The sequence below is a fragment of the Cyprinus carpio genome, chromosome B1 (assembly GCF_018340385.1).
Source record: "Cyprinus carpio isolate SPL01 chromosome B1, ASM1834038v1, whole genome shotgun sequence".
Lineage (NCBI taxonomy): Eukaryota > Metazoa > Chordata > Actinopteri > Cypriniformes > Cyprinidae > Cyprinus > Cyprinus carpio.
The window spans coordinates 10,295,409-10,308,789 of NC_056597.1; positions in this window are offsets into that span (position 1 = coordinate 10,295,409).

The window sequence follows — 13,381 nt, forward strand, 5'->3', positions numbered from 1 at the left end:
GGTCAAAATGATTGATTTTCCTTTTATGCCAAAAATCATTAGGATATTAAGTAAAGATCATGTTTCATGAAGATATTTTGTAAATGTCCTACCGTAAATATATCAAAACTTAATTTTTGATGAATAAAAAACAACAAAAAAAAAAAAAAAAAACCCTACCCTTTTTCTTTCCACCATCACAAAAAAAGAAAAAAAGTCGCAATAAAATAAAGCATTAGTACAAGAAAATAGCAGTACTTTTTGTTAAAAAAAAATAGTAGTATTAGTCGTTATTATTTGAAGTCAAGCCCTGTTTTTATTTCCTTGAGAGCTAAATCCTAAAAAAAAAAAAAAAAAAAAATTCAGAGTCTGCATTCTGTGAACCTTGTTTCCTGTTTGTCTTTACGACACTTAATACACAAACCAGACCAAACTCGCAGTTTAATCAGCAGCTTTCTGGAAACAGAAACAATTAATCTAATGACTAATCTTACATGGAGCAAAACTGACACAAAATTATATCAACACTGATAATAAGATCAGTAAACAATAAGAGATTTGACATTGAAAATACATTAACCTTTTAATATGTGTGTGCATTTGTGTGGTGGTATAAAATAAATAGAAATGGCAGTTTAAAATGCACAATTAAATACAGTATATTAACATTTTCATTTTTTAGATTATGATAATCAATAGAAATTTCAAATTTCAATCAAAGCGTTAAAAAAATCAGTATTTCAGAGTGTAAATTTCCTTTATCTCTGGACTGATGGCTCCAGAATACGCAGAGCTTGGTGGCTCCTTCTTATCAGAGCCTTGCTGAGCCTATCATCACTTTTAGGAACTACAAGGTGAACTTTGACCTCTGATCCCTCTCTTCACTAAGATATGGATAAGAAACCTAGCTCTGCCAAAACTACTGATAATTAATTGCTAACTTTTAAAAGCACATATTCACAGAATGAGTGGAGTCTGGAAATGTGAAACTTTTGCCTCCTCTTAAAAGTCAAGAGACGCATTAGAGTAAATGAAGCAGAATTTTAAGTACGGAGGCATGGATGGCTATCATATTAGCCAAATGAAGGATTTGAAGGCTAAAAAAAAAAAAAAACATTATGAGATTGGTAAAAGCAACATTATGCCATTGATTCAATAAATCACAGGCAGACCACATCACACCATGCAGAATGGACAAATAACAAAGTCAGCTAAGACACTGTGTCTGTTTCACATTACGATTAATCGTTGCGTATACAATATAACCATGTTATCAACTCTCCCTCTCCTGTTCCAAGAACAACCATACATGCTGGCATCAATTACCCATCCCAAAATTCAGTTAGCTCTTCTTTTCATAAAGCCAAAACAAAAGCCGATGGCTATATGCAGAACCACAGTGGGGCCGAGGCTAAACGGATTAGCACCGGGGCTGCTGGGTATCTGGTGAGTGTCAGCAGTTGCCTGGCCAGGGTTTGAGTTTGCAAGCGTGTGTTCGTTGGACTGGCTTTAGACATCCTCTCTCAGTCCTGAGGCTTCATTCACTGATCCGTTGTTTCGCGGAGCCGGTTTTGAAATCGGGTTAGGGCGACAGGGAGAGAATTCAAGCATTTGCTCGCTGATTTGATTTAGCGAGGGCAATCAGTCGGGCAGTTTGTCTGATTTATAGCTTCCTGCTTCCCTTTTGCTCTTCACGTCGCCCTCTCACATACTGTATCATGCTGCTAGTGGATGAGGGCACTCATACTGACCAAAACATACACGCTTGGCTACTTATCAGTGGTCACTTAAACACTGGGTCAGAGCTAAATTTATTTATTTAAAGATGAAGAAATGCTTCCCACACAGCAGTTAGGGAAATCCTCAATGGCTTTCTGGCAGTCGGCATGCAAGACTTTTCGACTCAACAATATCATTTATTTCTGGCTCGGCAGTTGCGAGGTTGGATAATGGCGGTCTTTGACAATGCCACCCGCAGACTGAGAGGGACAGTGGAGATGAAAGCTGGCATGCTGCTAACCTTTGTGTTACAGAGAGATGATTCTCCTAATTGCTTGTGACTGCACGAACAGCCATGAAGATGACTGCAGTGCGGACAGTGTTATTAGGGTGTGCCCGATGCTTGTGTGCCCACACACACAGTGCCGTACAAAAGGCCTTCAGAGCTGCAGAAACCAGAGTAGCCATTGTGTAGAACCGCTATGATTTACACATGGAAACATGGAGCCTAGAAACGGTTTCCAAGATTTTCAGTGATTGCATATTTTTCCCACAGATACCACAGCATTGCCAACTCCAGTGTTCTCTCACTTTCTCCCTTTTTTTTTAATCATGGAAATTGCTGATGTTGGTCATTTAATATGATAATGTTTTATACAATTTATATTTTATATAGTGCACTGATAAAAATGAATCATTGAGGCTGCATGTATAGCATTTATTTATTTTATTAAAATTTTTTTAAATGAGTAGTCCACTTAAAATGAATTTGTAGTTAATTTTTTTAGGTTATATATTATTAAAACGTGTGTGTTTAAATTGAATTTATCTAAAATATTTGCTGATAGATTTGTTTATTGCAATGAACCATTTAAACATTTGATGTAATCAAAAATAAAAAATTAACGATTTCAGTGCATGTTTACTTTAATATTAACAGTGAGTTATTACATCGTATATGTTCACCTATAAACATGGTTAAAATTGATATATCATTGATTAATATAATAATAAGGTGTTTGAGAGCTATGCTTTAATATTTAAAAAAACAGCAAAAAATGTAACAATGAAAAACTAGAAATCCTGCTCTATAATCTAAACTTACTACTTATAAACCAATATATATATTTTTTTTATATATTATAGCCATTACCGAATTACACATTTTAAACAATTATTAAATAATTGTGGCCATACTGATAAAATAAATCTTATTTTGTTCAGTATGATTAAAAAAAATATGTTAACCTGCAATTTGTGTTGAATTTTCTTTGCTGGTTATTATATGGCTTTTGGCAGAACAATAGTTGTTAAAATGTTAATGTTTCAATTAAAGTAATAGTTCACCCCAAAATGAAAATTCTATTATCATTTACTCACCCTAACATCGATCCTGTATTTTTTGTCCATACAATGGAAGTCAATGGTCAACAAAATTGTTTGGTTACCAACGTTCTTCAAAATATCTTCTTTTTATGTTCCACAAAAGAAGAAAACTCATATGAGTTTGGAACAACATGAGGGTAGGTAAATGATGACAGAATTTGCATTTTTTGGTGAACTATCGCTTTAATGTGTTGATCATTTTATGTCTGAATTCAATTAACACACTTAATAATTATTTCTGCATTATTACCCATGAGAATTCAATTTGATGGTAACCTGTTCAGTGTTACTCATAGGCATACAAGCAATGGGTGACCCAGTTATGGCCCATTAAGAGCCTCTTATTTCCATCCACAGCTGTCCTCAGCCCAGCCTGCTGTCCAGAGTCCAGCCACCTATCTACCAGCTGGCCTTCAGTGCCGCTAAAGCCTCTGGTTTTAGGGTATGAGACATCAAGGCATCCACGCAAAGGCCTAATCACGTTAACATCCACAACCAGACGCTCCACTCATTTGACTAATCAAAGAGAACAGCTCGTTCAGAAAGAAGAGAGGCACTGTATGAGGTACTTCCTATCTCTTTTTCTTATCTGTTCATCCCTGTACAGCACCTATGCAGCATGCACTTAATGTGGTCTGGACTCACTCATTAACTTCCACATGTAACCTGAAATGCTCTGCAGTGGGGGAAGGTTTGTATGGCATATACTGATGGTTTTTTAAAGGCAATGGGTGAAAAAAAAAAAAAAAAAAACACTCCATAGGTATTATGGTATTATGAATTTTATTAATGTTGTTTCTCTAAAAACAATTGAATGAAAAAAGAAAGTAATTTTTAAGCATATGCACTGTTAATCACATTTTGAGGTCAAATCACAACGACAAAATTAATGTGGGCTTTCATATATAATACGACAGATTTAATCTTCATTTGTTTAAGTAAACATTTAAAAGCAATGAATTTTAACATTAGCATGCAAATGTTCTTTCTGTGTTTATTTTTATTTATTCTACATTGTGTTTTTGCAGAGATTGCGTTGATTTATTACATTTCTGAAACGTCCATATCTACTTTATATTTAGATCAGAGCTTCAGTATTATCTATTGTGCCTATATGATTTTAAGTAAAAATAAATTTGTATTAAAAAAAAATATCTAAATTACTATACAGAAAATAAAGATCAGTCTCAGCAGAACATGAGAAAATAACATTAATTGAAAAATATAGTAACAATTCAAACTGATATAAAAGATATAATAAAAACAACTTATTTCCCATAATTTCAGTCATCAGTTTTGAAGCATGGACAGCATTCCAACATCAACACTTATCAGAGACTTTTCAGCAGGAGCCATTTCTGCACAGAGCGAAGATTGGCCCTATCCTGGTGGTGAACGATCTCTATAATGTTAAGCACAACAAATGACAAAACCATCCAGGCGCGCACATCAGCGCAGGGGTCAGGGAAGGTAAGGAAAAAGAGGCCCTCTATGACATATCTACTGTGGGAAACGGGCCGCAGAGATAACCGAGCTTTAGTGTTTCATCTCTGCTTCATCCCATACACATTATCACTGACCTTTCACCCTGCAATAAGAAAGGCTATGTAACCCAGAGAAACACACAGCCGTAAATCTCTCTATTCAGCGCTGTAAAAATGCAGGATATTCAAATGATGTGAACTGTCGAAACAGGAAAGCATAAAAAAAAAAAAATTTGCCTTTGTCCCAGTGTGGAAAAGTAAAGTTAAAACGGAGAAGACACGCAGCCACAGGAAATCCAACATAACTACATACACACCACAAAGCCAGTTTCAAAGCGATAACGAAAAAATTTGATAGCTAGATTGTTTTAGTTATTGGCCCTAATGAGACAGTTTTCCATGAGAAATGATCCCACAGTGAGACAGGGACATCTGTTAATTGGTACATACACAATTACAGCATGAAGTACATTCATAATTGACTCTTTGCATATCACGATTGCCAGTAAACACAACAGATATGTATCACTTATGCCTACATAATAGTATCTTAGGAATTCAGTAATATTTTATTGTATATTTGTAAGACTTTTGCTTATAATTTATTTTAGTTTCTTTCTAAATATAAAGCAGTAAAACAGGAATAAAAAAGTCATTTTAGTTTTAGAAAGACTAAAAGGTAGGTTTGCCGTGATGTCATAGAAGAACCATTCCCCAAAGAACCTTCCAATAAAGCATACACACCACACAGCGATAAAGGAAAAATGTGATGGCTACATTGTTTCTGTTTTGGGTCTAATCAGATTTTATTCTTGTTTTTATGCTTTTTTTTATCCTTGAAGATTCTGATAAGTGCTAATATTGGAATGTTGTCCAAGCTGCAAAACTGATGACCAAAATTATGTGGGAAAACTTTATTTTTATTATGCCATTTAATGATTTTAATTTCACTACATGTAGTTTATTTAAAACATAGCCTGCAATAAAGGTTCCAAAAGTGGGGGTTTTGCAATGATGCCATAGAAATCCATTTTTTCATTGAACAGTTCATAAAAGTACTTTAGTGTGAAGAATATTTTAATAATCTAAATAATGCTTTTCCACTATAAAGAACCTTTTGTGTAATGGAAAGATTCCATAGATGTTAAAGTTTCTTTGCGAAACCACCGGTGCTAATAAAGAACCTTTATTTTTAAGAATGTAGATTTAAAGTGATAGCTCACCGAAAAAAAAAAAAAAAAGAAAATTCAGTCAGCATTTACTCAACCTCCTGCCATTCCAAACCTCTACACATTTCATTCCTTTGTCGAACCCAAAAGAACATTTTTCAATAAAAGTTAGTAATAGTTTTTGTAACATTTGTATTGGGGTGGGGGTATACAGGCTCATATAAGGGTGAGTAAATGATTATAAAAATCTGGGGTGAACTATCCCTTTAAATACAAACATTAATTAGGTTTTAAGCTTTAAAAGTCAAAGCCGGGACATAAATTTGTAATACACAAAACATACTTGCTTTATTATTGCAAAGGCAGGTAAAAATGTCCTGGCTTTACTCGTTCAAATGCTTGGATGGGTTTTATTTCAGCTAATGAGGTGTGAAGCCTTACCCTGAGTGTGTGTGTGTGTGGTGCTGCCCATAAACCAAAAGTGAGAAACAGCTTGTTTGGTAGGAATTAGGGGTTTACGTTTCCCTTTTTCCACTCACTGAATGGTTGTCCATGTCTACATTTTATGCATGAATTTGAATTACTAATGGTTTTTCAAATATACTATTACAGATTTGTGTATACGTTATATTAAGCATATCAAAACAAATTATAATGGAATTTGAAATTTGTGAGTCAAGTCGATGAATTAATTTCATAACCATCTTGCTTTCTGAAGCTTCTCTTTAACATGTCTATTTTAAGAAGGTATTGCTCTCAGTGGTTTATTAGTTGTTTTGGCCTCTCTTATTGTCATCTCATGCCTGTCTGTGTCTCGCAGACATGGGGCCCCTTACCAATGCAGCCATTAACTAAGGTCATTACAGAGAGAGGCTTTGTCATTAAGACCACATGGGTTCTACATGAGTCATGCTAATAACTTTTTGCATTTATCGTTTTATTCTGTATATTCTCCTTCACTATTGATTCCCTCAAGGGTTTAGGCAAAATTGAAGTGAACATAGTATCACCTTCAAGTGTCAGGAGAGGTGTCTGGGTCAATGTCATCCTCTCAGACAAACATCCTTTTAGTGGCTCTTTGAATAAAGCATGGCTATTGTTCCGCATTGACAGCACATACTTGGACCTGTCAGTCAAAGTGTCACGAAGGGCATATTGACGAACACAGAGGTTGCGTTATCGCTGAGAGTAATAAATCTGATGCCATTTAATGCAGTGCATTTCAAGTATTTTAACAGCTATGTAATCGGTGTGACAGAAACTGCCAGAGCTGTTATGACATGGGAAAGTTGCCTTACCACCCAGGTGCTAACACCCTTTTGAGCAGCTCTGCTTAGCATTGGCGTCTCCTCCAAAGCTTTCAACAGCACTGTTACTCAGTGGTGCTTTACAGACTCGCAAAGACCTCTGGGAGATGCAGTCTTTTGGAAACCCAACGAATTTGCATCACTCATAAGAATCCTGCTTGAAGAACATTTTGCTGTTGTGTTCAGAGCTTAGCCTTGAGCACAATCACAGGCTGGAAAACACAACAGATTCCTCGCGTTCATTGTAGCCGGGCTGGTAAATGCAAGCCGCCATCTGTTTTTTTTCAGTGAATGCCAAAAGTAACCCAAGGGGATGGACGAAGCCTGTGATTGGGTCGGCACCCTGTTGCTTCAGAGGCCTGGTCTCTGTATCAAACAACGCCATGCTGGAGGAAAGACCCATGGCACAGGGGATACTGTTATGGAGGCAGTGACCTGGATGTGTGTCAGTAGGGAGTGTGGTTTATCTCCTTTCTATTTGTCATTTGTTCTTTTCCTTTTTCTATCACTCCTCCCCCATTTTAAAAGGGCAGTTTTGCTTCCCTGTTCTACGTCTTCTTGTTTTCCATCTGTTTTTCCATGAAATCACTCGTCTGTCACTAGATCCTGGCCATCGAACACAATTCAATTGTCTCAGAGGACGTCGCACAATGAGTTCCTTGTCCTCTTTGATGCTTTTGTCTCGAATGAAGCCTGAAACAAAAGCAGTGGTGCTTTTAAGCATGTTTAGCCTCTGTTTGTTTTATTTCAGTCTGAATTGAAAGTTGACCTGAGTCTCATTCGTATCGCAGTGCACCATTAAAAAGCCTCATGGACTCCCGGATTTACAACTCACCGTTTTCCCTCAGGGCTTTGGAGGCCATATTATACCTGACTCAACTGATCCCCCCCATCCCAAAAAAACTGAACTCAATGCATTCTAAGCCACTATAGGCGGTCAAGGCCCATAAAAGCCTAACAGTCTCTGCTGTGGCTGTTGGTGGTCTGCCTTGTTCCTTGCCCTTTAGATGGCAGAAGGGGCCTTTTTGACTGTGTGTGTGTGTGTATACGTACGTCTTTTGCAGGGACGTCTGTGAGAAAAACATCAAAAGGCAACATAATCCAGGTACAGGGCTTCACTTTTAACTTTTCAGCAACTAGTGTCAGAGGCAGCTATAAAACTGTGGCCACTGGGATGAGAAATGTGATTGATGCTGAGCACAGCTTGATTATAAGAGATTTAGCTGCTTGTTCATAATATAGGGGTTTGGTCAGTACTGAGATTCATTCAGGGTTGGATCTTCATAATTTAGCTAGTCATTCACACATATAGGTGTGTGGATTGAGACACAGGATTCTGAGAGCCAACCATACATACATTTAAAGTGGTTCATGTTGTAAAAATAAAGAATGCTTAGGTAAGCATTTAATGTAGCCTATTGTTGCCATCTCTTCATTTCCTTTTTGAATTTTTATTAATGTTACTTTTTTTTCATTTGGCAGTTGTACATTATACAGTTCAAAGAGGCGGGGGAACGCAGCCTTCATGTGGCCACCTGGGTTCTTCTCAAGTCTGACCCACTCACAGAACACCCATAAAGGTCTGGGTGAGTAAGAGAGTTTCTTAGGGACAATTTTTCTTGTAAGTATACAAGTCCGGTTGGAAAAGACATACAGAGGGAGCTGTGAGGGGGGAAGTGAAAGAGTACACTTTGGGGGCTTCTCAGGCTCTGTCATAATCTTTATTGCATGATGTGATAGAAAATGAATGTTTCTGGATCATTGAGATTGACATGAGCTTACAGTTTAAGGGTGTATGACTGCATAACATCCAGTTTTATTTTTCTCTTTCAGTGTCATTCACATGCATGTGGTTTTATGGTGACCTGGTTTTATTTTGATCAAGTCTAGAGGGATGTTAAAGAGAGCGCTTGAAAGCCTTCCACTAAACCACATGGTTGAAGAGGTTTTTTATCTCCACCTAGTGGTCTAAAGGGTTAAATGTTACCGGTGAATACTTTGCAGTGAACCTTCTCAGTGATCTATTACTGTATGAATGCATGCGCTTGAAACTGTTTTTAGAGGCACATTTCAAAGCAATATTTACACCGAACCAACACTGAAAGCAACAGTCTTTTTTTAAAAGGAAAAAAAAATGTTTCCAATAAATTAGAAAATGTAATTTAACATAAAATCATAAAACTGGTGCAAGAGGACAGTCGGCTATGTCTCAGTGTTTTTGTAAACAGTTATGAGGGTTGGTGTAATTTTCATTGTAACGGTAAAATTTAATTGTAAATGCATTTTTTTCTACTCATTAAGCACCAAGTGAATGTTATTTTCTGTTTCTTCGTTAAATTTCCCAATTCATGGTGAATAGAGGTTAATATTTAAAATAAAGAAATAGTTTCTGCTCACATTTGAGAACTTTTTTTAATTAAAAAAGTTATATTAAATTTTAAATTTTCTATTTTTATTTTATTTTTTAAAATGAATAAATGTTGTCAGTGCAGCATATTTACCAGTACAGCACAAAACAATATGCGTGCAATATCTTTATATAAAGAAAATATTACTTTCCAAGACACGGGATTTATGAATAAATATATTTTTCTCTACCACGAATTTACGGACTATACGAAACCAAATCCATATAAAGGGCATCGATATTATTGACATAATTTTCGATAATGTGCTGTTATTATATTTTATTGTGTCCTGGTTTTGGTCTTTATTGTTAGCTATACATTTTTAAAAATGCACGCGCACATTGCACATTCCTGAAAACAATACAGTTATTTTTAAATCAGTTTGTAAAATAATGTAAAGAAAGAAAGAAAGAGTAGTTATAATGTCTTGATTGAATATTATTCTTTTCATTTAATACTCACGATACGATAGTATTTTGTGTTAAAACCTTTGTATAAAAATAAATGTATATGCTATTGTTTTTAGTCCTCAAAACTTTTTTTTTTATTTAGTTATTTGTTTGTTTTAATCTAATGTTTTGCCACCTAATTGGCCGTCTGTGCATGGCATTATCGGTGATTACGGAATGATCTTGTATAGTCTAGTCTTCATATTTGGTGATAAATGTTTTAGACAAGCCACTCTTGACATTCTTACTCAATATCCTCGATGAAGCCATAAAGGAGAGAGCTGGAGCTGCAGCAGAACCTGTTCTTTCTCAAAGCACATTCGAGTCACTCTGACTGCACAATGATGAATACCCACTCCAAACTTCTTCAATTTGCGTCCCAAATATAGATACAAACATTTAACCAACAAAAACCCCAAAATACCTCCATAACAACTTCACACATACAATCAAATAACATCTATTTCTCAACCCAAAAAATAAAAATAACTTCACACATTCCATTTAATGTCATCTTTTTTGTCAGTTTAAGAATAAACACCATGACAAAATTTCGTTCTCAAGTAGGCCTATTCAACACATCACATTATTATTACTGTATTTATTTTAAATAGGATGACAGTAATCGTGATCAAACGTGAAAGAGAAATGGCTTGAGCCATGTGTCGTATTGGCACTCTGTCCTCTGAAGTCAGAATGTGCTTTCCGTGTATAATGCACACACACCTCTGAGTTTTATTAACTTGGTTTCTTTTTTACAACGTAGTAATGTGTGAAAATGGGGAGGGTTCATAGTCAATTAAGACTAGAAGCAAATCTCCACAGCTTTGCACCGAAGAACTCTAATGAGGAAGATGATGATGCTAATAATAAGAAGAAGAAGAAGAAGAAGACAAACCATACAATCGCACTTTACCTAAAACCAGTTGCATCGGAAACCTTAAATGAAACTGTCAAAGTGAAATCCGTGCGCTGATATTAGCAGATGAGATATGCATAATTGTGATCATCAACTTGATGAGAAAATTGGATAGGCTATTAAATTAAATCCTTATTAGAAGTAGCTACAAAGCTAAAGACTGAGATGGAGCAGATAAAATAGTAAATGATAAATCAGCAGAAGTCTTTGCGCAATATTTATGGTCAAAAAGAAATAGGCTATATCAAATACACGACAAACATGTAGTTAAGTTATGTGCAAAACAATGTAGCTGTGGCGATTTTCCAAACAGTGGACTTGCGAACGTAGTGTGTTTCTCCAGCAGTGTTGCCACCAGAGATCAAACAGTTTGACACTGGCACAATGAGCGCAGCTTATGAAGGGGATCCGAGTGCTGTGTTGGGTGCTGGCTGGGGAAATGTTATGATCTTGTAATTACGGGTCTTGGACAGATGCATTATCCAGGCTCAGCGTTGGAGCCACTGGATATTATTGTAGCCAGAGAGCCGGAGGGCCAGACACCTACCATAGGGGAAAGGGGCTGACCCTGCTGGCCCTGCACTACGGCTCCTGCGCCATATTGCACATTTAAGCACGAGGGTTTTCCAAGTTCACCGGCGTTGTTGATTAACAGGCCAGCTTTGAGGTGAAATGATGTCTGCATTCTCCAAACGAGTTCCCAACAATCCACACGCGGTGAGGTCATTCTGATCTATAGGTCGTGGGTCACTGGAACGGCAATATTAACCCGTTTTGTTTCATGTTGTCCCCTTTAGCGTTTGTTCAGATCTGTCTGCAGAGGAACATCCAAAATTACAAGCTGTTGTACTTTTTCTTTCTTTCTTTCTTTCTTTCTTTCTTTCTTTCTTTCTTTCTTTCTTTCTTTCTTTCTTTCTTTCTTTCTTTCTTTCTTTCTTTCTTTCTTTCTACTTGGGATTTATAATAGTGATTCATAAAAACATCAAGTTAATTGCAAATGCTCTAATGTTAGCTATATGTTGTCTTTGCTTACATTTTCGTAAATTTCGTAGAAAAACTATATGGATTTAATTTTTTTTTTTTTTTTTTTTTTTTTTTTGGTGGGATATAACTGATATAGGATAGCTAATTTTCCACTGTCTGCAAACACATTTCAAACATAAATTGGAAGCAATTAAAGAAATAAGCAATTAACAACTAATTGCACGGTAATGGCCTATGTTTTAATGAAAAGCTGATTTATGTAATATTTAAATCTAATGACAAATAAAATAATAAACCAAAATTATACAATTTACAGCTATTTAATAGGTTAAAATGGTGGTGTTACTGTTTGGTGTGCAGATTTGGCAAACTTCAGGGGTAATACAGAACAAGGCCTTATAAGATAGATGCATAAGAGAAAGAGTTATGATATTTAATTTGTGAATGTTTCTTTATTTTAAATAGCTCATCCTTAGACTGCAGGACTTCTTGTTAATTCCGTGCAGATAACGGAGCTATACTACATTAATTCAAATCCACAAGACAGCATGAAGCAGTTGAGCAGTGGATGGTTATACCTCTAGGCTATATAAAATGTCATGCTCTACATGAATGTCTTCCATCGGCTTTTGGGTCCTGGAATAACTCTTTTCTTAATCCCACAAGTGTCAGACACCGGCAAACGTCAAGCGTCCTGTATGTCATGATGTGACAGTGGACAGCCCCTGTCAAAGAGATACGGCTTCATGCATAAACAAACCATAAAACATACCTCTGCGATCACGGCCACGGTAATATTTAAGATGGGCTTCAATAACTCTACTTGCTTGTGAAGAGCGCTTGCTCGTGTCTCACATGAAAAGCTCACCTCAGACAGGTAAAGAAACAGCTCTCATGAGCACAAGCTTACAGCTGTGGCACACCTGTGTAGAACTGTGCGATGGACAGAGTTCGTGAAGGTCGTTATAGCGTGAATGATAAAAGACTCTATCTAAGCATCACGGACCTGAGACAGGCAACATGCTCAGCTCGTTTAGGAAGCTCATATCATCTCCACTGTTCTGATCTTATAAGGTGCGATCATGAATAAGAAGAATTTTGATCAAAAAAACACGTTACTTTAATGCCCATATGAGATATAACCTAGTGTCCTACCCTTTGATATTGCCTTTATATATATATATAAAAAAATGTATAAATATATATATTATATATATATATATATATATATATATATATATATATATAAAATAAAAAATAAAAATAAAAAAATTGATTGAAGCATAGACTAGGTCTGTAAAAATGAATTTAAATCAGCCGCAAATAAATTAATCTGCTCATATATGTTCACTTTTTAAATTCCTCCCTCCCCCAAATTACGCAGTGGACTGCAAATGCGCTGTTTTGGAGATTTATTCTTTTACGCTAATTTATTATTATTATTTTTTTAAAAGCCTAGTAGCCTATTGCACCATATTATATGCATTAGCATAATTAATTATTTATTTGGGCTATTTATTTGTTTAGGCTATTTCTTGATTCATTTATTTTGAAAACATAGATGTAGAGTCAGTTCT